Source organism: Helicoverpa zea, chromosome 17 (assembly GCF_022581195.2).
Source record: "Helicoverpa zea isolate HzStark_Cry1AcR chromosome 17, ilHelZeax1.1, whole genome shotgun sequence".
NCBI classification, from domain to species: Eukaryota; Metazoa; Arthropoda; class Insecta; order Lepidoptera; family Noctuidae; genus Helicoverpa; species Helicoverpa zea.
Genome location: NC_061468.1, coordinates 4,828,578 through 4,855,329, shown reverse-complemented (window position 1 = coordinate 4,855,329; position 26,752 = coordinate 4,828,578). Strand labels below are relative to the sequence as shown.

Genomic DNA, 26,752 nt, shown 5'->3' with positions numbered 1-26,752 from the left:
GATCTATCTCTCGCAGGCGCTGCTAAGCGTGAGGTAGGTAATGTAGGATTCTGTAGCTTTAAAAACAAGCCCAGATACAAAGTGCAGATAAGAAATGGGAGCTTTCTCGATTTAATACCATACACACGTAAAATGCTTTATGCGTCTGAAAACGTACAAATTACGCGCCGCATACCAGAGACAAGTTTACTTTCAACTTCTGATCGCAAATACACTGTTCACGATTACGAACAGTCTCAGTAAGACCCGAGCCAAGTCTAAAAAAACACCTTTTATATAAAACTACGTTTGATGTCATTTAATCACAAAGACAGAATTGTTCTCTGTTGCAAATCCTATCCACCTATATCCTATCCTAATCCAGAATGCATTGCAGGTGTGCATTGCACAAAAACCAATGGTATCCTATTCGAGAAGTCAAAAGACTTGACCTGCTAACGTCAGCTTCTGCGCTAAGCAAGTGTTCTTAATAGTATCATCAGAATTACATTCATCGTTGAATGAGGTGATTAAATTTTCAGAAACCACAATAACAGTAGGAGCCAAAGCGTATGATCGCTTCATAGAGCTCTGATTGGCCCCAGGTGACCAAGTCAGGTCTGATTTGTTTGTTCATCAGATCTTTGACAGTGTTTCGGTGGATACTTACTGTCGTCCTGTTTACGTGTGACACAAAATATGGTATATAAACGTCCTCCGCAATAGCGAAATTTTCCCGGTGTGCGGTAGTGACGCACAGTATACAACACTTATGTTTCTTTTGATTTGCTGGCTCCACCAAGAAATGGCAAATTGCGAGCGTACATTTTGAAAATCTTGGCAAAACTGCAGGTTTCAAGTACGAACACATGAAGTGGACTCACACAGATACGTACATTTTGCCTATTCGTGAACTAATGCAAACATTTCGGTGGAGTCCCGGCTTAGGCCACCACATTAGGCGTGCGCGATCCTCGGGCGTGTGAGTAGCGCGGGCGCCGCGCGTGCGTCGCGAGTGCGTTGCGTGACCGTCGTGTTTTGCTGCCCTGCGGCATTTGCAGCGCGCTCGCGGCTTGCACGCGCCGCTCTCCTTGACGTTTAACTGCTAAGGCGTTTAGCGGGCGGCGGGGATAGCGGGCGCTTCCAGTCACCGAATCTGTTTGAGTACCAATATTTTGCTTGGAGCGACTACCTATCTACCTATCTTCAATCCAGTCAACTACACAAGACGATATCCATGGTAAGACTGTCAGACTTTCTGGCTTCTGATTAGTCGCAGCAGCTGCAGAAAATGTACAAATGACAGCTTTGTCAGACTCAAAGCATATAGACATAGATTATAGCTGTTTCCTGTGAAAATTACTTACGCACCATACGTAATAATTTTCCAAATTGGCTGACTAGATCCAGAGATATTCACAACGTCACAAACTTTACTTCTTTTGTTTAGATAAATGGTCACATCCACAACACAACCTTGATCAATGAATCTATGCGACTGCTAAGTGCTAATCCTAATTATACTGTCACGTGAAAGAATGCACCTACGGGATAAGTAGTATTTTGACTATTCTATATTGCCCACGCAGACGAAGTTGCGGGCAACAGCTAGTCCTGAAATATCCAAACGAAAACTGTTTTCAGCACATGTCATACTTTTGATAATAATAAATGTAATGCTCCTCAATATTCTGCAGTAAAAACTGAAATTGTGATCTTAGATAGCTTTGAGAATATTGGGTCTTTTTTGGTGGCCTAGTTAATATAGCGGCCTTTTAGGCTAGGTATCGGACTAACAATAAACACCTAGTAATCCTTGTTCGACCTAAATTACTAAGCTCCGCCAACTTCATCCAAACTTAACAGAATTCCAAGGCGTAGGTACGAGTCGCTTATAATGATTCTTATTACTTGCTGAAATAAACGGAAGTAATCGAATTAATAGCTGATTAGGAAATATCTTACACGTGACTTGTCGTAACTAACTTATACATTAATGCAAAATGCCGACGAAATTGGAAAACATGGAAACAATAGCATGTATGTATGTAGGTACCTATATTAGCTAAAGTTTGGTCATACCCCGGGGCATTGTATTATATAGGTAAACAAATACTAAATATTGTTTTATTCTAATCAATGTTTGTTAGTTTATGCGCACGTTATATCGATTTTCTTTCCGGTATCGAGAAACTGTGTCTATGGTACGAAGAACAATATCCTGAACTATATCATTTGCATCACTGTTCGTATACTTAGTCCACGATAGTGATGAACGCACAAACATTTTACAGGCTTACACTTTACTACACCCAATCGATTCGTACCTGTAAACTGATTCGCATAAGGTGGAAATTTCTAACGCAGGGTCTGAGCACTTAGAACATTTTCACGTTCCATTAAAATAATAGCCATGTCAAAAGCAGTGCTCGAGTGACGCGAATACTTTCCGACTGCTTGGCTTTATTTTATTGCGCATGTTTTAATATTAATTGTAAGTTTTCTGCCTCGATGAGCGGACGACGACTTAATGCAAATGTATACGCTTGTCAAAACGTTTAAGGCGGATAGTGAAATTCATGGCAGTTTATTTGCGCGCACAATTTCATTCTCGTTATAAATAAAAGGGAGTCCATATAAAGTAGATTGTTTTACCTCAACTTCTGCGTGTACTTCGGGAGTTTTGCGTAGACAATAGCGGGAAGTTTTTAAAGGGAAAATTATGACAAAAGCTGAATTTATAAAGGCTGGGGAGGAGGGTGGCGGGTGCCCGGTGGCCATGGGTCACGAGGCCAGCTCACGTGGCGCACCCAGCATGCACCTCACTCCGATGTGGTAACTACTCAACATTTCGACATTCTAAGCTTTTTTCAGCTATAAGGTTTTCTTGATTCTTCAGAGTTGAGTTCTGACCATGACTTAGCAATCAGTGTGACATACGTCGAAAATAAAGTAGGATAGGAAATTTTATTACCTAGTAAGCATACGTTCAATTAGAGGCTACCTATTGTGTACCTATAGGTATACTTACCTAAGTAGGTACTTGTTACGAAAGCGAAACAAATGAACCTAACAGGACCTGTACAAAATATATAAAAAAAATATTCATACAAACTGCACACCACATTTCACTGATATTAAAACTCGAAAAAGGACAGATCTTAGATTAAAATCACGAAACAAAAATAACGGGTGGCAATGGTTACCAGCGAGGGTTCTTGTTGAAATAGATAAAGCCCTGAGATAAGCCGTCAACGTCGCCAGTTGTCAGAAATATGTGGCAGCTCGTTACAGGACGCGCCCAGCGCTGGGAATATCAGCATATGCTGCTTAGAGTCCTCATCAAATGGGAATTCACTTATTGTTTAGAATATTAACTTTTGTTTTTATGAAATCATTTTGTGTTGACATTTGATTATGTAGGTAGGTATGTACTGTATATTACTTTTTATAGATTTTCGATTGAAAGATTAAAATGGTGCTAAAGGTAGGTAGGTACTCTTTAGACCACTTATATACCTATTTCGGAACATAAGTAAGACTAGGGCTTTCTAGGAATGTGTAAATTATTAGGTACATACCTACCTATTTTGTTAATTTGCTTGTTATTTACTATCATTGGTAAATAGGTTACAGAAAAAAAACAACCGTATTATTTTAATATCTGAAAGTTATTTGCATTATTTATCAATTATTGGGGTTCTCTATCTAAGAAACGTAAAAATCCTTTATGAATTAATAACCTTTTTAAATCTATATCTGCTTCTCATGTGCGATACTATATATTTTTAAGCCATGACATTTATTTATACATTGATGCTGTTTGATACACATTCATGATAGAATCCTTTTATGTGCGCCATCTTTTGGTCACGAAGAAAAGTATTTTCTTCCTGCCATCTATCGATAATTATAACAGGTAGGTATAGTCTTGCTACTCACGGGTAGATGTCACTTTCTAAATAGTAAGCTCTACTCGCTGCCAGATGTCACTGATCAAGTTATTCCACAATAGATGGCGCTTATTTAAAGTTGAAAAAATCTGATAACATTCAACAGATGGCAGTAGTATCGCAAACAGTGTTACCATTACCACAAAAATATCGTGTATTCTTAAAATATTTAAAATGTTCCTCGTGATTAATAGAATGGAAGTTTTCTTAAAAATAAGCGTAATCACAGTTAACGTAAAAGTTTAAATCAATTAAATTAAAACAGTAAAAATATTCATTTTATTGACTGGTAAGAATAGTGATATATTTTTTTCGGCAAGGATCCCTCTCCGGGACTCGGGATGGGTCAAGTTTGAGATTTGTGGAGTTGATTGTACTGTGGTTTGGTGTGTGACTGTCGATTTATGTAGTGTTTTGTTTATGAATTAAAATATTGTTTATTTTATTTTTTGCCGTCGAAGCAAACGAAGTTGAAGGTAAGTGAGGTCTTTTAACATTTTTATGGTCACCCAAATCTTTCAGATTTTCTTCTAAGACAATCGTAACTTCACCAAAGGATAATAAAGTGTTTGGGTGTAAAAGCCCCTGGATGGCCTCGCTTTAATCTTCAATGATTGGCACCATAACTTCTTTACGCAACCGTTCTTCAAAAACAGCTTTAATAGAGTCATATCCTTGCAAAATCTTATCTTACAAACAGTTACTAGCGTAAATAGCTTGTGAATCTTCAATAAAATGAGACTCATAGTTTCGCCTTGTCGTACGGGACTGTATTATTGAGATAGAGCCCCAGTTAGTTTGTGTGACAAGAACACGCGTATTTACAGTTAAGTAAACTTATCTATAACCTGTCTTTCAACTTCGTGCACTTAAAAGATTGCCCCAAATCTCGAATCAATTTTAAGATAGGATAAGTACCTACTGAAGTATCTATGTTCTATGTACACATTATGAAATGCATAAATTCTCTAAGTATAAACTTTCGTTTATGTTTTTTAATCGTAAGAAGGTAAATACTTAGTTTTAAAAGTATGTCCCAAGTCAAACACTAAGCAAGCCAAGGCTTTTGATATTTTAAGTCCTAGCTTAAAGTTTAGAATATTATGTCAATGTCTTAGATAATAAGTTAGTACATAGTAAGAAAGTACCTTAAGACATACTTAAGTACATTTAAAAAAACTATGACTAAGAATACTTATCTAAGTATCTATCATATTACCTGTGTACAACAATTACTTAACATTATGTAAATTCTTATTTTACTTCCAGTCTCTTAGAGGATGTTATTATTAATTAATGTTAACTTCTCTTTATTCGTCTGAGCATACTTATCACTGTTCTCACAGTTTTTAGTAAGTACTTCCTGTTACCTTAACCTACCAAATATTATTTAGGTACAAAAATTATCCGAGTCTCAAGAGGAAGTAATAATTCAACTTACCGCAACAGGAAAGCGTTTAGACAATCAAAACCGAGGAAAATTTAACTATTTTCCTCAACCTTTATAATTAATTTAAAAAATTATCTATAACAAATGGCATAGATAAATTGTTTTCAATTTTAATATTGTTATTTCAAACTTAGAAACTGCCGGCTAGAAATTGATTACAGACTTAAGTGATATGAAATACATTTTTTTGGTCTAATTTAAAAAATAATGGGGACTCTTATTTGCTGCTTAATAGAACTTTATAACTTTTAAATTTAACAAAAGATGACATAAAAAGTTGTAAAGTAAAAAAAGATTAAAAAAAGATTAAACCCAAAAACAACAATGAAGAGTTCCTTCAACCTGTTTGTCTCCATCATCAGATAAGTTTTTGCCTAATATGTTTCTATCATAGATCCTGGATCTGATGACAATGTGACCATTTGGGAAGGTAAGCTAAGCTTTGAAAACAAAACAAAACTGTCTGTCTTACCTCCTCAACCCATTTACCTGTTACCAGTACTAGTTTCAGTAACCCGATGCCCCCTGGTAAGGCTGGTTGTCAGACTTTCTGGCTTCTGACTACCTATAATAACTGTCTAAGATCTTGTAAATTATAGCCAATGTAATATAATTACACAAGGGAACAAGATTTTTGTTGCATGAAATATTACGACTAATATTGTATATTTTTGGGCTGCTAATTGAAGATCTGAAGTCAGAATTTCTGTGTCAGCTTTAGTTTTTGAGATATCAACAAAAGTGATTTTCAAGAAAAACACAATTTTATTAACAAAAAGCAGCAGAAGAACAACAATTAAGCATCAAAAAACTTTCTTTTATAAGATTTTCTAATCTAATCTAATTTTCTATCTAATCTAATCTAATCTAATTTTGAAACTACTAGACTGATTTGTACAAATTCTTTAAGTCTTAGATGGCCCAATTATCGAAGAAAGCTGTAGGCTACTGTTAGCGAAAATTAAAATAATAAACATCGATGGCGGTCGGCGGAAATTAGTTTTTGTACTTTCAAACGAAGTCGTTGTTGCGTGGAAATGGCTAGGCAGATGATCATGAAATGACAGAGATGTTGAAGCACACTTTAACTACATCACAATTAAATAGTAGCGTAAAACATCTAAATGGCGATCTAAAAGAAATTTGAGAACACGGATTCCAAATTCATACGTGCTTAGTCTAATTCGCGTGTACAGTCGTGAGCAAAACGCGCTAGTTGGGATTGCGTCGTCACCTCGTCACAACTATATCCTGCGGTCGCTGACCTCACCTGAAATATCTGAATACATATTGCGCGCCATGTGTTGTTTAAATGTCAGTGCTCGGAAATGGGTCGCATGCATAAAAATATTCTAGTTGCCTTCAAACATTGAAAATAGCGACTGAATATCAAAAGAAAATCAAGCACAATTTTCCGAGGAGTTCGTGAGTAGGGAATGCAATCCCGATCCCGCGGGATCCCGATCTCGCGAGATCTCGTGTAATTTTTCGGGATCAATCCCGACGCATCATATGACGAGATCCCGTTCGAGATTGACGGGATTGGGCGGCAGTGGTCAGTGACGCAACACACACACAACCAAGTCCTTTTGCACCTGTATATACGTCCACGAGCTTAGAAAAATTAGAATCTACCATTAAAAAAGAAATGGATTTGCTTGAGTGTGGAGGAACAAGGGGGCGATTTTTGCAGTTTGCATATAATTGCTTCGCCACGCTGTTGCCAACCAGCGTTGAGTCGGAGAGGGCATTCTCAGCAGCGGGGTACATTGCAACGGACATTAGATGCCGTTTAGCAGATGAAACTATTAATACACTTTGTTTTTTAAGGAGTCATTTTCAAAATCACTCTTTTTACTATTATAATTCCCTTGAAATAAGCTTATTGTTTTGATTACCTAATTTACCTACGTTAATTTCCTTACAACCTGATTATTATTTAGTTGGTAAGATTAAAGAATAAAGGTTTTTATTTTCTTTCGAGTAATATGTTATTTTAATTAACCTCACTATCACAAACAAGCAGTTATCAGACATACAGCTTTTTCAGTCATCTGAATTCAATTTTTTTTTTAAATTAGACGGGATCCCGACAATTCCGGGATCCCGCGGGATTGATATTTCTAATCCCGCGGGATCCCGAATTTGCAATCTCGAGTCGGGATTGCATTCCCTATTCGTGAGTAACATGTTATGAAGTTCTGACACAGTTGTGTTTTTAAAAGCATTCTGGCAATTTACAAAATTACTTTTGCTGTAAAACATTTTTTAGTTGTACGCAGTGTTTTTTGTGCCAGTCTGGCAGGAAACAGAAGGTTTATGGAGTTGATAATGAATGGGGATTCTAGGAATAATAAAATTCTGGATTAAATTTTATACGTAACTCTTACGCAAGAATTTAACAAATGTAATAACTGTACAAATTGTAGCATTGGAATTAGGAAACAACCAGATCGATGCTCCATGAAACTGTTCCTAGTAGGTATTGAAAATTGCAGTCCGGAACAAATAAAATATTCTATTCCTAGAATTGACTTCGTTCTCGATACCGCTCGGCAATTTTGATGCAAATAAAGCTTTGAACGAAAACTAGTGTTTCGTGTTACCCAAAACCACATACGTAGCGTATTTCTATAACAAAGTTTGGATAAAATCGTGCCGGGGAGCCGCGTGACGACAAAATACGATGAACCGAATAGATGAAAAAAAATCTTATTCATAATTTAAATAGATAGTTTTTATTTACTATTCTATACGAGTATCATTCAGACTGAATGTTTTGAAGTTTTTCTTGGCAGCAAACCCGTTTTCGTGACAATGTTGCTAAATCTCGTGACCAATAAAAATCCACCAGCGATGGTATTGCGATAGATCAGTTAGCTCGCGAATTTTACCGTTGTGTAAAAACTGTTTCCACTGACAAGTTTATGTTAGAGAAAGTATGATTTAAGTGATTATGGCATTCTGAAATTCTATTCAGTAAAAGGATAGTTTGTTAGAGATAGTCCAAACGGTATGAAGTAGGATTTAAGAGGTATTTCGAGAGCTTAGGTTGTGGCAGATGGAATTATTAACTGTAGAGTTAATATAATAAATAGAAACTTGCTTTAAAGTAGATGTTTACTTTAACGTTAACCCATAGCATTAGGTACTACACTTTTATAGGCAGTCACTCGCTTCATTGTTGACATTTTAAGATATAAAATATGCGTTGCGGCCACGGTGCACATTTTAATCATAATAAAACAATAAGTAGTCGCGCATCATTAGCTTGAAATAAATGTGACATCGATGTTTTTATGGACTACACGAAGGCATCATATTTGAATACTTACATATTTTGTAAAATACTTTTACCCCCAATGAGTAAGGGAAACAATCAACACATACTTACATACATAAGATTTTTCCTTGGAGGATGCCTTCAAATACTCGTAACGTTCACTTGGCTGTTGCGAAAAATCGTCTGATCCCTATCTTTACACGACACCTTCGGAAGGGAGGCCTGGTGCCCAGGCCACATAGTAGACCACATAACAAAATTGCTTCCACTTACGACAACCCATTTTCCACCTAAACTTTTCCCCGTTGTAGATCGTTAAAACAGTTTCCATTAGTGAACTAACTGCTGATATACATTTTAACTGTCGGCCAGTAAAGATTGGTTATCGTTTGTCTGACTCTCGTCTCGGAACCTGCTTGACCTAGTTCCACTCATTTGCGTTTTGCTACCTATTTAGGACTTTCTTGCCTAACATGAAATACTCGATTGAATCACGCCCTCTATCTATCTGAACGTATTTTTAGGTGGCCCAGTTCAAGTGGACGGAGTGTTTCGGATTGGAATTCATATCTCATGTTTGGGCAAAGAGGTGGGTCGGAATTGATGTTTGTCGATCACCCAAAGTGCTTTACGGCTTGAATTGAATATATCACGCTGCAACTAGTTTTAAGTTCCCATTCGTATCCATTTTGTAAACGACACCGATTTAATGAGTGGGAACAGTTGAATCACGTTATGTCGATGAGGGTAATATAAAAAATCTAATTAGCAACACGCAAATACCAAGAAAACGAATAAAGTTTGTACTCATGCTAAGATAAAATTATAAAAGTTTCAGCTGCTATTAATGTTTTATTGTCTTGTTTGCATAAACTGTTTGGAAATAAAGCAGACAACAAAGACCTCCGAATGCTATAAAATAATGGCAAAAAATCACATTGCCATTATTCAGATTCCTTTTATAATAAAAACTGTAGCTGCCTGTCTCGGAGCTATAATTTTTAGCGTTCATGAAACGAGCATTTTCTGAATACTCTTTTCGTTCGTAACAAAGCTATGCATTCTTAACATTAGCTTCGTTTTATAGCTACTGCAAGCTCGTAATTAGTATCGAGACGTTATTATACGCGTGCTGAAGATATCGTTTCACTATTGCAACAGATGCTGGCGCTCGTGCTGTCACGATACCTTCGGGCGCCATCGCCATACATATCGGACAATGACTAATTTATTATACCATCTGTGCATAGGTCGTTCATATTCATAGACATTTTTTGCACACTACGTGGAATAGCGGCTTATTTTTTGTTGATGTTTTGTTTTGCCGCAATCTAGACGAGCCATCGCATCGTCGTGACCGCTTGTCGGACAAAAGTTATGGACCATTTATTTCACCTACATTTCGACAAAAAACTCCTTAAAAACCATTATGTGGCTAGAAGTTCTTATTTTATCTATGTTGCTGCTTTTTACTATTTTGTCCTATTTTGAACTACAAAGGTAGCAGTCAATTTAAGTTAATCTAACCACAGTCTAGCGTGGGGCACGCAATTCCACGTAACATTTCTTCACACCTGTGTTCAGTATGTATTTTGCTGGCCTATTTCTTAGTGCTTGGCTATGATACAATTTAGTTAGTTACAACATGTTCCTACATAAAGCTGTCACTAGCTAAACGTACCGCGTCGCAAGAATAGCGCGATTGAATCATCACAATAGTCTGTTCTGTCTTGTGAGTCTGTGACTCACACTGTTGGCGGAGATGTACAGACTATTGCATCGTATATTGTATTAACTGAGGTCAAATAAGCACCAACATTAAAACCAACTTGTCACTTAATAACAACAGATCTATACGTTACATCTCAATTACGTCGGCAAACATCTCAAAAACATTAGCCGAACATTTGTTTTTCGAAGCTTTTTTAACGTCAAACAAAGCGAAGCGATGGTCCGGCAAACCCATCGAAATGGATCGCTCATTGCTTGAATGTGTGACATTCCAGATCGGTTACGACCAAAAGTGATGTCATCAAACCCCATTACTAAGCCTTGATCGCTCGCCACAATTAGCTCACAATGTGCTCTTTATTGCTTTGCATCGAAAATCAAATTCTCATGAGTTGTGATTTTAATTAGGCTGTATACACTACTAATGAAGACCTAATTCCTTCGGAATTGTAGGCTCGTATCGTATTGGGCACTTTGCCACATTATATCGCAATATAATGCGCCGCTAATGTCTTATATGGCCCATTATCATTCTAATAACGACTCTATTTTGAATCTGCGGCAAGTAATTTAGTTTAATACAATGTATGGGTCAACATACGCTCTACTTTCGAGCGATTGAGCCCCGCCGATCCTGGGGCCAACCCACTCGCATTGTCATCAATGCCGGTCATTGTGGCCAATAAAGTGATTAATTCAGCCCATAAATGTATTCCACCGATCTATTTCGAATTAAGGTCAGTGTTGCCACCCTGGCCGGTTGCACCATCTTGCCGCGTCGGTCAATTGCCGACAGAATTGGTTACTTTATGGATATGATAGCTTCAATATTGAACGCAATGATTGGTTAGATCGTTGCAATAGATCTCATTTCTAGATTCATACCCTTTCGAAATGTAAACGGAGTTATAAAGTAGAGGCCGACTATCTACTATAAACTTCAATAATACTTTCATCGACCTCGAAAGAAAGGGTTATCTATCCAAACAACTCGCTTTTATTATGATTCAGTGCATTAAAATAAACTGTACTGATATTTGTTGTAATAAATAAGTATTGTTTATTTATTGTATTATCTGGTCCAGTCCTTAGCACGCAAAACAAAACCGATCATTACTTACATACTATTGACCGGACCCGGGTGATAAAGTTATTTACCAAAATGGGATAAATACTGATGGCTGAAGTTGTTTCTAAGGATGTTACTTACATACTTACATATTGAAAGCGTTATCTGTAATAATATTGTCTTGTACTTCCCCAATCTGGATATAAATTATGACGTGATAGTGTAACTCCGGTTAATTTATAGCTTCAGTTCAAGGGTTCACTTGATACAGAAAGCGGTGCAGGTGCTAACGAAGTTCCATTGAAAACTTCCTCAGATATATATTTCCTTTTACAAACATCATGACTCCTAAGAATATAACTTTCTCTTATGATAATAATTCTAGTATGAAAAGTTCTCAAGTGATCCTCAACGTAATTCTAATTAGTGGAGCGGTTAAATATTATCATAACTGTCATAAGTTCCATTCGGGGAATGTGTTTTCTCACATTAGTTATCTGAGTCCGTCGAATGGGTGCAATGAACTTTCTAAGGGCTTCGGATATACTGAGCAGTTGACGCGTGCGACGATCGTAAAGAGAAACGCACTTGACGGATACAAGTATTATTGTATTGCATTAGTAATGAACATTGTACTACACTAACCAGTATTGAGTGGCTGTAAATATCCGCTTGTATTGGCATTGAGTACGTTGCTGATACAACTTTCCAAAGAAAACTAAGGATGTATCTGAATCTTTCGGTTTGCTAGTATTGGTTCTTTTCTGAGAACACTGGGTAACATCTGGCATAGCATTGCCCAAGAATATCAATAAGCAGAGATTCGACATCACGAAGCCCCGCAATGAGAACACAAAAAATATGATTACACCATATGGGATCGCTAATCGTATTCAATGAACCGATAATATTTTTAAAGGAGAATTTATTACTGGTTTAATGTGTGAGATATGACTTTTAGGGCCAGTTGTATCATCTTACAGATAACAAAGATTTGGAACAACTTATCCTTGAAAAGCACTTGTTGCGAAGTCAGTATACTAACTTGCCAAAAAGGCCACGTGGAACCACCAAATTCCAATTTAAGAGTCATAAATAGACAATGCTTCCACTTCTACGACTATGTAATACAATAAGTCGTACCTTTCAATGCTAGCCTCACCCAAAGTGGTCGGCTAGAAGAAAAAGTCCGGTAATACCCAATTTAGTTTTGTCTTATACCTATTTATCCCGTATGCGATCCCATTCACGAAGTTATCTACCGGTGAAGCAACTCCGTCGACGCCCACACGAACAAGATTTCTACGGAACTGGTTATAAGATATAGTTGTTTCATTTAATATCCCTTCGGCTTTCTAGCACAGGGAAATATAATCAATGTGATTATATAGGTACACAATTTAATGTTGATTGATTGTGCGGAGAAAATTAAAGCCAGGCTTAAATTCTTCGATTTTTTAAACTCTCATAGGAAGCCGATCCAGAAATTGGGTCACTCATTATTAAAATGTTCCGTAGACGGTTTTACTGTTTCAGAACTGTGTAGATTTTTTTGAACAAGTTCATAAGCTACGTCCCAGGTCCTTCAATACAGAAGAATAAGAGTGTGGACTAATCAAATACTATCACAAAACTAGGAGGAACTCTTTTACTTTTTTACCAAAAGTTATTAATCTCTCGAATATGGGTTAGTGGAGTGTGCCATGACTTGCTAAACTAATCCCAAAAATGAAACTTATCGTACCATATCTACTCGTCATTTAGGTACATTAAAACAGCGAAAATATTTGCTTGGAAACACATATCATTTTAATATTCAAAAACCATTTGTTATCGGTAACGGACTGCATTTCCTGTGAAACGGATTATATCACGTGTATCCAGATAATAATATATTTTAAATACATATTTTTCGAATATTTTTGACATCGGTTTGACTTTGATATCATTTTAACCTCTAAAAACGGAGCAGTTCCCATGTGATAGCTCAATGTGACTCGAAATCGTTGAAGGACGCCACATAAAAATATCCCATATCAATAAAGTTTTGTGTTGGTAGAATTTTGCGAAAAAAATACTATGTAAGGTATCAAACATATAGTTGGATAGCGTCGTGGTAGGTAGCGACAAACATAAAACCCTTAGGCGTGTTCGAAGAAGCTCATTGTCTAACTGCATCTACGTGCAATTGGAACTTTTATCTTTCTTTAGTTTCACAACTCCAGCGCAAGAATGTAGGTGTTACAAACTTTTTATTGTTATTCCCAGATAAACAAGGAAGCAAGTGCTTAACAGTTAAAAGAAAAAGATAACGTGGATAAAAACTGTCTAGTTTTTCTCTCCTCTACAATCAACGTGAAGATATGCGATTGCGTCACATCATGTAAACACAGCAAGTTTAATTTATCTCTAGGCTTACTTTTCCTTTTCTCATTTAGTCTCTGTCACCGTAAAAGGTATCAATCATTATTTAGTTTTAATTTAACGCACCCCGTTTGGAGTAGTCTTAACACTGTAGCGTAATAAAGCTGTCGAGAACGAACGAAGTCGTATATTTTAAGGTGAACCCAATTTGTCAGTGCGTCGACATGTGGCATCAGTCACCACAATATTAGAGACACAAAAATATTGAAATATTTCTTCCATTAGTCATGCGGATTATGTAATTTTCAAATAAATACGTTCAATTTTAATTAAATTATCTTTTTACATATGATGGAGCTTTAATAAACTCCTGTCCTCCTCTAACTTGGTTGCAGAAATTCCTTTGTCTGAACATATTGTAACTCAAAGTAGGAAAAGACAATTTGCAGTGATATTGAATTTTTTTGATAAAGTTTTCAATTGGTACGCATCTAATGCGCATAGAAAGCAATACGCGAATAATATAAAATTGCGGATACTGAGGTACAGAATACCTAGGTAACATAAAAATTGATTAAAGTGCTTGAGGTTTAGAATCGAGTCTATCGTCAATTTTATGTGGAAAGATATCATTTTTAACAACTCTCTATGGAAAGTTTTTCGATAGTTTTTCCTATAAGGAAATCGATGCAGTAAGCTAACGCTTATTTCGTATCTTTTTTGCAGTACTTACCAGTTAATTCTATGTTGTTAATAATGAAACAAGCCAGATCACGGCAAATCTAAAACGATACTTTGAGTTATTTGTATACTCTCCCAGGTCTTCGCATTATGATGTCATCAGTGCAGTGAACCTGTTACAAAAATTACCTATTGCCCAAGCTAAGAATACTGAGATCGATTCGTTCTAATAATATCATAATACCCTGATTGGCCTTCATTAGGCTTTTATTCGCCTAAAAATAGGATATAATATGCACTAGCATGGATGGATTGTAGTAGCTATTCTCACTCACGCTCTGGAAGTTGAACTCTTTAAATACACAGTACGGGATGGTAGGCTTAACTACTAAAATAGTGATGACGGAGTCATAATTAAAGTGCGGTTTGGCCTGGTACTAAATAACTTGACTGGTAAATGTACAAATACAATGTAAAGGATCCCACTGAAAATACTATTGTAGCACTTATGTGTAATGGACGCAAAACTGAATGAATAGTTATATTATGGACGCATAAGGTTAGAACGTAACTTATCAATGAAGATCAGGAGACATGAGATCAATTTTGAGAGTGCACTTACAAATTACAGGGTGCACACTTCATGATCCCAGTCCTAACGTCGTACCTAATAGCAAAGGTATGTATCATCAGATGCTAATATCAAGTGCGAGGCGGCGAGGTGTACAAAATTTCCCCGAAGCTATGATAGCAACGCGAGACACGCTTCTAAGCGAGGTGTCTGATCATAAAACAGGCGTTCGGGCGGAACGTCAGTACGTGGCGGAAGGAATTGCTAATATTCCGCCTTTCGTGATGTCACTGCTCAGACTTGCAGTTATGTTGCTTCGTGACAAAGATGACTGTTTGAATACGTTATTTGTTCAATATGAGTCAATCTGACGGTAGTGAATTCGTTCGTTAGACTGTTTGACGCTATAGCATCCTCAAATTCAACAGAGTTTTTTGCAATAAACTCAAACCTGGGTAGTCTCATGTAAGAATTTACATATCTCCCTCAATATCGCGTAGTTTCGTCGATGTTTTCTCACGGCTCTTAAATTTATTATTGTTTATGAAACAATGAGAGCATTCACACTATTGACCTTAGCGTTAAGTGTGCATTAACACTTGCTCGTCAAGTTGCTCAAGGAGATCATAATCTTCGCAGGATGAGTTGTACCAGAGTTTTAGAGTTCATTGGCTGTTTCATTATTAGTAGCAGGGTTTGATCACCTAAATTCGTTGGTCGAGCCCTGTTACTGTTGCCTGTTGTATTTGCAAAATTTGCATACAACTAGTGGCTACTTACAATTGATTTCAATCAACCTAAGAAAACTAGTTCTGGTCTATTTATTACTTTGTGTTCAATTGTATCACAATTTACATCTGAATCGAAGGAAACATGAAAACAAACCCATTGTTTATTCATAAACATGAGAACTTGTATAAGAGATTGTATAACAGTAAACAATTTACCAAATAATAGCATCTACATTTAGGTAATGAAGGTATTCAATGACTAATGAATTTTCTCTTTTCCACCAGAAAGGAGCTTCATTTCTTCTTAGATTTCTAAGCGTAGTTGAATTCTAAACATGTTGAGATACTTTCAATTTGCATTTGTTTAGGCTGTGCAAATGCTCGATCAAGATTGATTGATGGTTTGTTGCAGTAGTAAACAGACGAAGTCCTTATGGATCAATATCGAATGATAGATCGTTCAACAGTCTGTTGAATTTGATTTTGCAAGATTGCCATCGTCTACACCTTGATAGGTTAGAAATCCTACGTAAATAGAATACCTACTCACGTTACTGTTTATTTTATACGAACGTAGTAACTTTATTAGAAAAACAAACACAAAACAGCGGTTGTTATAAATATGGTGGTTACAGAAAAGCATACTGGTCTGATGAAATTTTAGCATGAAATGTTGAAACAGCTATTTTCATTGTTCGACTATTTACATTGCACAATGTTCGATTTAGCTGATACATACGTAGCATTCTTTATTTGGTTTAGTTTCGTCTGATCTACTTACCAAAGATATTCTAGTTTGTAGAATCAAACTGTATTTATTAGATAAGATATTCGAATTAACGAGGCGCTAAAAACCTCTCATACTTATGCTCTTTAGTTAGCTCGTGTGACACCTTTTTAATAATCTTTTAATCACATGCATTTGTCACAAGATTTGATGAATGTGTCACTAAAACATGCCAAGTAACTAAAATTTGTCGTTTTAATTCTGATAGAATATTAAATATATCTAGATTAGAATCTAAATTACCCTTGCTATTACAAAACTTGCTTCGAAGATACTTAAATCTTTATTGCATTTTAAGACTCAGGGTATGCGGTTACCATCTGCTCGCACGCTAATATCGCTAGATGCTTAAAGTATCAACCACAAAATATCTCAATAATCTGTACTAAAACAATACAAACAACCAACGTTGCTGTAAATATTTTTTACATAAACAATCGAAGTTTTGTAAACCATGCCCTTAAGTTTTTATGTTATTTTAGAAAGAAGTTTGGATCTTAAACAAACGTTGAGACCACACGCAGCGCATGATTCACTGTCCATCACCCTGCACGTGGATAATGTTTATCAAGGATGCTTTTGAAGACAACATTATATCTTACCGCTAGGAATCTTTTCCAAATAACCTCCTCGACTCTTTTAATAGTGATAATAAAAATAAATATTGTAACGAAGTATCTATAGAATCAGATTGTCATCACTTCTAACGGTATTGATTATTTTTGAAGGGTTCGAATTATTTTGATATTATCGTGTTTCTTCTTTGGCTATACTTACCACTTTCATGCACGGAACTTGAGCGGGTTTTATACCTTTTGCTGCCCACCATTTCCGATTACTTTACATTCTCTAGCTAGCTTGATATTCTTTGCCTAGTTTGCTAGATTCGATATGCTAATCCAGTGTGGGCTTTAAAATATTCTCAAGATCTTTAAGACCACCCTTCCCTTCATGCCCTGTCCTCTCTTGTCTAGTCTTTACTGTACTATGATTAAGGTGAATAACTTCATTATTCATACGCATTTCTGAAAAGTAATAAAATACTTGTGCTCATAAGCAATTTGCTCGTTTTATCTACGGCAATGAGCTACTGAGCCCTTTCCAATCCGGATTTAGGCCGGGCCACAGCACTTCTTCTGCCCTCCTCAAAGTGACTGGCGATATTAGATTTGCTATGGAAGACGCTAATCTCACAGTGTTGGTACTCGTGGATTTTTCAAATGCGTTCAATACCGTCAGTCACGACATCCTTTTATCTATTCTATCACATCTTATGGTCTCTTCTAAGGCGTCAGACTGGTTTTCCTCTTATCTTCATGATCGCCAGCAGTCGGTTCGGGTGGATGAGGATTCATCTGCGTGGTGTTCTTTGAATGCTGGCGTTCCTCAAGGCGGCATACTCTCACCTCTGTTATTCTCCATATTTATAAATTTCCTTACTCCTGAGCTTCAGTGTTCGTATCATCTCTATGCCGATGACTTGCAGTTGTATCGTCACACAAAAGTGAATGAGTTGGCAGCTGCGCTTGTTAAAATTAACAAAGACTTGGAGGTAGTCAAAAGTTGGTCTGACAGGTTCGGAGTGGCAGTCAATCCTGTTAAATGCCAAGCTATTATCATTGGTAGCTCAAGAAATTTAGGTAAAGTAGACGCACTTGGGTTACCAACTTTGGTATTTGACGGGATAAATATACCGTTTAGCTGCTCAGTGAAGAATTTGGGCCTTCATCTTGACTCTTCACTCAATTGGCAAGCACAAGTTGCAGCTGTCAGCCAAAAAATCACTAGTACACTGCGGTTTCTTTATCGCTTCAAAAACTTGCTCCCGTTCCATGTAAAAGCAATGCTTATGCAAACCTTAATCTTTCCTATAATCGACTATGGTGATGTTTGCTACTATGACCTGAATGCAGATCTGCTCAATAAACTCGACCGGCTTCTCAACAATTGCATTCGATTCGTTTTTAATCTTCGCAAGTACGATCATGTGTCAGCGTATCGAGCGCAACTTAAATGGCTACCGATAAGACAACGACGTGTGATGAGGGCATTAACTACTCTTTTTTCTATACTTTATACCCCGTCTTCACCTTCCTATTTAACTTCTCACTTTCAGTATGTGTGTTCTCAGCATAACAAAAATCTCCGCTCCTCTAATAATCGTCTTCTTCACTGCCCTGCTCACCGTTCAGACATTATTCACTCTTCCTTCTTTGTGAAATCTATTCTTCTTTGGAATGAGCTACCTCTGGAGGTCAGGATGGTAAATAGTCGACACACTTTTAAAATGAAACTGCGAAATCACATCCATGGCAAGTTGGCCGAATCATTACAGTAGTTCATTTTTCTTACCATCTTCTCCTACATTCTCCTGGATACAGTTGTACATATATATAGTTATATATATATATATATATATATTATATTTATATATGCATAAATATATATTTTTATTATCTTCCACTGATGCTCAAATTGTGTTGCACCTACCACTTCTATTTCACCACCACCCTAAGGTAGACTGGCAGAGAACGCCTAAGGCGTTAAGTCCGCCGTTGTACAATGTGCAAAAAGTATTTTAAATAAAAAAAAATAAATAAATAAATATTAAGCCACGTATGCAAAAAGTAACGTTACATTACCCATGTCAGGTTATAAAAGGTACCATTCAAAAACCTTGAAATAATGTTCATATTACAAAGAAACATGGCGTGTTGGCCATAACTACATTTTTTATGTCACGTCGCGATCAAATCGCTTAGTTCTATATTAACCCTATAGAAAATATCGTTTGTGGTACATGCAAACTTTAGGTTCTCGCTTAATTCTGAGTAATCAAGAGATTCTATAATATGTGGGACTTTAATTGGATTTGAATCTTATTTTTACTATCACTCTGTAGCGATAGGATGGTGCTTTAAAGTAGCTTGTTTTGCTCCGCAATTATCGATAAAAACAAAGCAAATTAATGTAACAATTAAGAGAAATTCTACTTCAGCTAAGGTTATCAACCTGATCGGCTTGATAAACGCTGTCGCATCAGATAGTATCTTCGTCTCTTGTCGCGTCAATAGCACGCACGCTTTTTTTTCAGTTCAGTAAAATGCTAAGAAATGACTGGTATGAGCGATAGCAAGTTAATCAGCGTTTTTTCTATTGAATGATGTGTCCTGTTTCTTCTCAATCGTATCCTTAATGATGTATCCTACCTTTCATATAATGAGGAACCGCTTTCATGAAAATGTAACACAGCTTTGTAAAAAAAGTTATCATATTTAATGAATTCTCAGAAAGCTCAGATTCGTAATAATCTATTATATTATTTTTCTGTACCATTTTCACGGCTTTGCTCGTAGGCACGTTTTAGATACTTATCTTTCACATATTCAGCAGCATTATAAAGATTACTCGTCAAGTTAATTCCATCGCGTGCACAAACAATGCCGTGTGGCCCACATAGAGGTAGATAGGCGTAAAGATAGATGGTGCTATCTCGTCAGCACGGCACCAGTTCCACATAAACAAACAAAAAGACTTTCCCTCTTAATTACATCACATCTATCAAGTAAGTACCTTCACACGCCGCTTGAATGAATTCTAAAATGAAAAAACTTGGCCCATTTATATTCAGCGGAAATTTCAGTATGAAAAGTTAAACATAATCGCGTCCCGTGTCCTGAAGTTGATTCAGGTCATACCCAATGGAATTTCATAAATAAAATCTAATTTTACAAAACGCGACTGCCGCCTAATGAGGGACGCAATTATGAACCTCAGCCTCTTATCCTCAGTAGGGATCAGAGCAATCTCATAGTTATAACGACCCAATTTTACTTTGCAATTTATTGAGAAGTGAACTGATTGGTCTCAAATATGTTGAGCGTAGGCTGCTTTAGGTGCCGAAATTGTCACAGACAAACACCTTTATGCGTTATACCAAGGTGACTTTAATTCAAACCTCGCGTACTCGATCAAATATTCAGTGGATCACAGTGTAATGTAAGATTACTCGAGTTGATGTTTCTAGGCTGTGGCGCGCACTTCCATTTTCATCCGCAGGGATGTAGTAAACGACTACCGGCTTTCTTTGCTTCGACCCTCTGCATCATTTATAATCATAACTCCTCCAACGAACACTTTAACTTCGCACCTTGCCTAGCACTCGCCTTGATGCGGGAAAAGTGGAGGAAAACATTTACGTGAGAGGCTTTTGTGCCATTCGTGTCTTTGAATTCTAACTTTTCACGAAACATATGTTGAAATGTGTGACCTGGCTCGTCTAAACGACGAACAGTTCGTGCATCAGTTGAATTTTAGTTTCTGCGGCTTCCTTTCGTAAGGCCGTAATTTTGCGCTCCGGTGCCGTTATTCTATTCTCGGGTATAGATCCAATATAACTTTTATTAGCGAATCGTTGGGCGTGCGTGTGGGGTCACTCGTGAATGCTGAAGGTCTTTCCGCGGCTGAATCATAATGGCTGTTTCAGAGGTACCATCAAATTGATGATCCCTTTACTTTTTTTATTGAACACGTTTATAAAGATATCTTAACATATTGACCACCAATGTCGATAAACGATTAATCACACATTTCCTAAGTGTAAAAAATCGAATCCAACACTGTTTTCATTTAGGTTAAAACAAACGCAGGCAATAAGTTACAGGACTTGTAATGAAATTCCCGGGCTTCGTTTGATTAAAATAAGTCTGGGATGTCGGTCCCGTGCCTGCAGTGAGTTCAAGCAATTGCGTTATTGGAACGCAATTTGTGCCAATTTAAAAAAATCGAGAAAATCGTTCGGTTGGAAAATATTTCAAGATTGCGCACAGATTGTGGATGTTCGCTTAAAGCTTAAGCTAATTCATTGAAGAAAATATTCCTTGAATAAGCCACGGTAACTTAGCTTGGACTGTTGAAAAATAAACTTGAAAAAGTATAATATATTTCGTAGATATAGCTTTCACGTCAGGCGTTTTAAATACGAGAGTGTTTTTACGGTCACGTAACTCATACATACACGGATCAAATATTACCAAGGGAATATTTTTTCAAATACTCCTAAAAGCAATGTTGTGTATCGTCCGTCGTGCGGTATTATTGTTAACGTTTACTGTAAACAAAGCTCGTTAGGAGTTTATAACCTTCACATAAACTACGATTACGACACCGAAATAATGTAGGTCTTATTTTTATATGCCAAAATATTTCTGATAAACAAAGTTCTATAAAACTCGATTGCCTCATTTGAGGTATTGGAAATGGCATGCGATAACCTTTTGACATTATTAAAATACTGTTTTATTTTATAGCTGGGTTATGCGCTATGATGTTTTCCCAAAATATGCAGTGACAGAGATATGCAGGAAAATATGTCCCATTTTCACTCTGGAATCACTGTAACGCATCCAGAGCTCTGTTCTGACTGACACTATATAACCTACATTGTGGAAATTCCTCTCCAGTGACATAACATAGACTCTTTTATGAAACATTATTACAATATATTGTGCTCATATACTAAGTTAGGCAGGGCTAGTATTCTTCATTTTTGGTATCCATAAAACTGATGTCACTGTTTACGCCTCCATATAAAAATATGGATAGAAGCTAGAGCATACATATTTATGTACCCTAGTGACTTATAGAAATAAGAAATAATATGTGGTCTTGACTACATTATACGAAGCTGTTGTTCGAGTTTGGTGCAAAAACTTATTATACTGAAACAACACAGGATACGCAAGGTTAATCTAAATATGAAAATATTTTGTGTACAATCTTCATACAGCCAGGGAATATGAATGAGGGGCGTCGGCGTCGCAGTCTGCTAGAGTGATGAAGGTCTTCGCCACATACGCAATTCATGTTGTATTTAATTATGCTTTCATGTGAAAGAGGAAGAAAGTAGGAAGGAATAGTGTTCTATGTTTTTAGTTTACATGAGACATAAACACACGTGTACTAGGAAATAAACTGACGTCTAAAACTTCAATTTTATACTGGGGTTTTCGAGGTCTTGCGATAAAGAAAATAGAGCATCCCCAGTTGCTTTGATAGAAGCGGCGATACACAGGCAGGATTTTAGAATAAGAGGAAATAAGCGTCCCGCATAAGTACGTACTTCGTTTTAGTAGACTCAATTATTATAATATAAAAAACTTTTTTACAAATGAAATTAAACCGACTTCCAAAACCACTAAAAAGCAAAAAAAAAAACTAATTTTAGGTGCATCGGCCTAGAAGTCGGTGTCTAATGGATGTTACTAAGTTAATTTTGCCACCGACTTCTAGGCCGATGCACCTAAAATTAGTTTTTTTTTTTTTGCTTTTTAGTGGTTTTGGAAGTCGGTTTAATTTTTTTGTAAAAAAGTTTTTTATTTACAGCTTTTCAGTGATACAAATACTTGTCACTATCCATATAAGTGGAAAGTTCTCATCAATACAAAGAATATAAGCCCAAATACGAGGTATTTTACATATTCAGTTGTCGAGTTCCCTCGACCTTCTCTGGTCTCCATCATCATGTCAGCTCCAAACCTTCACTGTTGCAAAGGTCTAGTCAATACAAATAATATAAGCCCAAACACGAGGTAGTTTACATATTCTGTTATCGAGTTCCCTCGAACCTCTCTGGTCTCCATCATCAGGTCAGCTCCGAACCTTCACTGTTGCAAAGGTCTAGTCAATTCAAATAATATAAGCCCAAACACGAGGTAGTTTACATATTCAGTTGTCGAGTTCCCTCGACCCTCTCTGGTCTCCATCATCAGGTCAGCTCCAAACCTTCACTGTTGAATAGTGCTTTCAGGCATACGCCTGAGTGTCAAGTTTTTACCTTATGTATGCCTACAACTTTCGAAGGTTGCCCTCGATTTCTCAGGGTTTCCATCATCAGATCCTGACCTGATGACTATGGGACCAACTGGCAGCTATTCCGCGTCGAACAAAAAAAGAATCACGTAAATCGGTCTATAAACCTCGGAGTAATCGATGTACATACATAGAAAAAAAAAAAAAACATACCGGCCGAATTGAGAACCTCCTCCTTTTTGGGAAGTCGGTTAAAAAATAAAGTTGTGTTATCTTTTCAGGTCAATTACGCATCGAGCTAGTCTGATGAACGAGGCTGCCATTCCATTGATTTAAGGTAAGCTCACATTTTATTGCGAACCTCTTCAATGCACTCACTATTCTTCGTAATATTTATGATTTGATTCGTTCAATAAGTATTGTGGGTAGTCTCTTGTAGCTCTTAACCGAGATAAAAAATGCATCAACGCCACCGCAAAATGATGAATCATTTTGTATTTTTAAACATGACTGCTAAGGCAAAAGATGAACATATAAATAAACAAAAGAATAAATTACCTAAACTTAGGCAGATACTTAAGTAAACATCACAACAGTGTATAGTGCTGTGTTCTTTCCTCATGTGATATCATCAATTTCTAACTAATTGGGTGTAAAACATAGTTAGTGGTACCTAATAATAATTTTTATCCACACATTGACGTGCATAGTACAGTGTCACTAACAGAAAAGTGTCAAAAAAGTCTTTAATTAGGTTAAATATTGGAAAGTTTACTTATAGAAACTCGATACAAATAATAATCTTTCGAATCTTTAACTTCTAAATTCTAAATCTTTACGATTTTCTCTCTAGAACTTCCTAAAAACTATTCATTTTTAAACGTTGCTCTCATTAGATATTTATGTTTTTGAAAGGATTGTCTTATTCAACAATTTAAAACTCGAGTAAATCGAATTACTTAAAACCGAGACTTTTCACTTTCTTTTACTTAAAAATCAAATTACATTTCACACAACACAGTATGTTCCTGAGTCTGACTCACAAGGAACAATTCACAATTTAAGCGCAAAAGCTCCGGCTCCAAATGTATATTTTAATCTCTCGTCGGATTCGCGTTATAATCACCGTGTAGGTACAGACGGCTTCAAAAGGGGCTGAACAAATCTAGATATTCAAAACTGCCAAATACTGTGTAGTCAGTGGACTTACCAGCATTTTTTTTTTATTTAGGATGTTAATAACTACCCATAAGTCATATGTGATACACACCGATTGTTAAACTATTGCTGCATCGTGGACAATGAAGTGGTTAACTCAATTTTGTGTTTAGAAATTAGGACCCCTTGAGTTTTCAGGTACCTACTTTTCAAAATTTGTCCAGCTACTTTTGACGTTGACCGTACCGTCGGCTATGAAAATGAATCGCATGTTACGTGAGGCCCATGTAACATGTTTCAGTGTCGTGTTATTACTCGCACGCGGTGTCAATGATGAATTTTGAGGACGTTAATATCTGTTTATACGTTGTTCGACTGTACTTAACTACTGTATTTTAAATTGTAAATTGATTGGAGCACGTTTGTTTGTGCTTACGCACATTTACGGGTCGTAGGCAATGTATGTCAAGATTTAACTAGACAGCATATTTAAATAAAACTAGAAGAATAATAAATAACGATAGCTTGCAATTTTAATTAACAGGTATGTACACTTGAAGATTGATGTGTTCAGTAATCACAAAAAATGTTTAACACATTTCTAACACCATGAAGTTAACAAAGTATTTTCCATGAACCCTCTGCAGTCCGGTATAGCAATTAATGTTATATTAAGGGCGCAACTCAAAGAATGCGTTACAAAGGCGTCGCTTATAAATATTTCATCAATCATCATTAGAAGCCAGACGTTATACTTAGCGATTGTGTGCACGTAACAAATATACACGAAACTTTGAATAAATTATGTTTATTGCTGCGGTTATAGCGAACATAATGTCTGCTGATTTAATTTTCTATGTGACAGGACCCTTCAACTTGCCGAATTGAAGTTACAACAAAATAAATAGACTATATGCCGGAGTCTCGACAATATTACAGATAGAATCCCAGAATGATCGTTTTCCCCAATCAAATCGAAAACGTCAATATCAGAAATGTAGTGTCCGGAAACGTCACGGGGAATATTGTATAACATCAACGTGAATGAAATGCCGGGGTTGCCAAGTTATATCCTTCTGATATCTGCGAAGCGCTCGCTATTGTTCCGAACTGATCGCCGGAGACAAGAGCAAAAGGATCCGTAATATTCCGGTACACACGACTGTCACTATCTGACGGCTTCCCATATCACCTCCGAATTCCATTTATTCCTACCTGATGTAACAGGGTCCCTAGCGGTAATTTGCTTGTTCATACTATAGGTCTAAAGTTTTAACGAAACCACAAGGTTTACCTTCGAAATCCCACTAGTACCCTGCGTGTAGTGAGTAGAACAATGTTTGCTAATTTGGTAATTTACCTGCCTGAACTGAACGAATATTTGGGAACAGTAGCGGGCAGTAATTTCAAAGAGAAGCTTTTGTCAATTTTATCTCCGAACGTAGGCAGAGTTCTTACTGACATTTTTTTTATAAACCGTTAAGGGAAAATATAGGAAGGAATTAATTTATATTTATTGTTGTGCCATCGAATACCTACTATTAAGTAAAAAATAAAAGTACCATTAATGCTGCTGAGTTAATCTCAAGGCTTAACGCAGTAGGCTGTTTATGAAAATGTAACGATAATCTTGAGTAGGTAATTGTAGCATTTAATATTTTTTCTTTTTGTTACTTCATTTAGTATCAGTTTGTACTGTAACAACGAATCGGAAGATAGAACTTTCCAGTAACTATAGAAGTTAATTAGAACGGTTTCAATCAAAGTTAGTTTCTCATTAGCGCATATTTGTCTCGAACTCAAAGTTCCGTTAGGGTAAAGGCGGGATAGATGCCCCACTTTTTGAAATATGCTTATAATTTAATAAATATTGGTTCTACATTAATAACACCTATGAATGTAACTAGTTTAATCCTTTATGTTTATTTGTGATTTGTCTTTTTGGACCTATATACTACACGTTTTGCAGATTTTAGCTTTTTGTAGACCTCAATTTTTGGGGATAGATGCCTACCCCTATGGATAGTTGCCCCACCTTGAAAATACTAGCGAGGATAGATGCCTACGGTGCGGGATAGATGCCCTTCATACTGTTTAAGTATATTAAATTAATAATATTTATATATTTTTTGACTTTAATTTATTTGAAATGAAAAGTATTTTGCAGTTTTTAAAATCTTTTTAT

The 26,752-nt window shown here is 36.5% G+C and overlaps 1 protein-coding gene across 3 annotated transcripts in view; it reads left to right on the top strand.

Annotated features, from left to right (window-relative positions):
* The first annotated feature begins 4,205 nt into the window (after positions 1 to 4,205).
* The window catches only part of LOC124637951 (dystroglycan 1), an 81,339-nt gene continuing 58,792 nt past the window's right edge, over positions 4,206 to 26,752 (top strand). For 2 of the 3 annotated variants that reach the window (XM_047174699.1, XM_047174701.1), the window contains exons 1-2: positions 4,208 to 4,408; positions 23,691 to 23,746. The gene's annotated coding sequence lies outside the window, so the exon portion shown is untranslated. Of the gene's footprint in view, positions 4,409 to 23,690; positions 23,747 to 26,752 lie in introns of all 3 variants that reach the window. The other variant, XM_047174695.1, reaches the window with a different exon arrangement.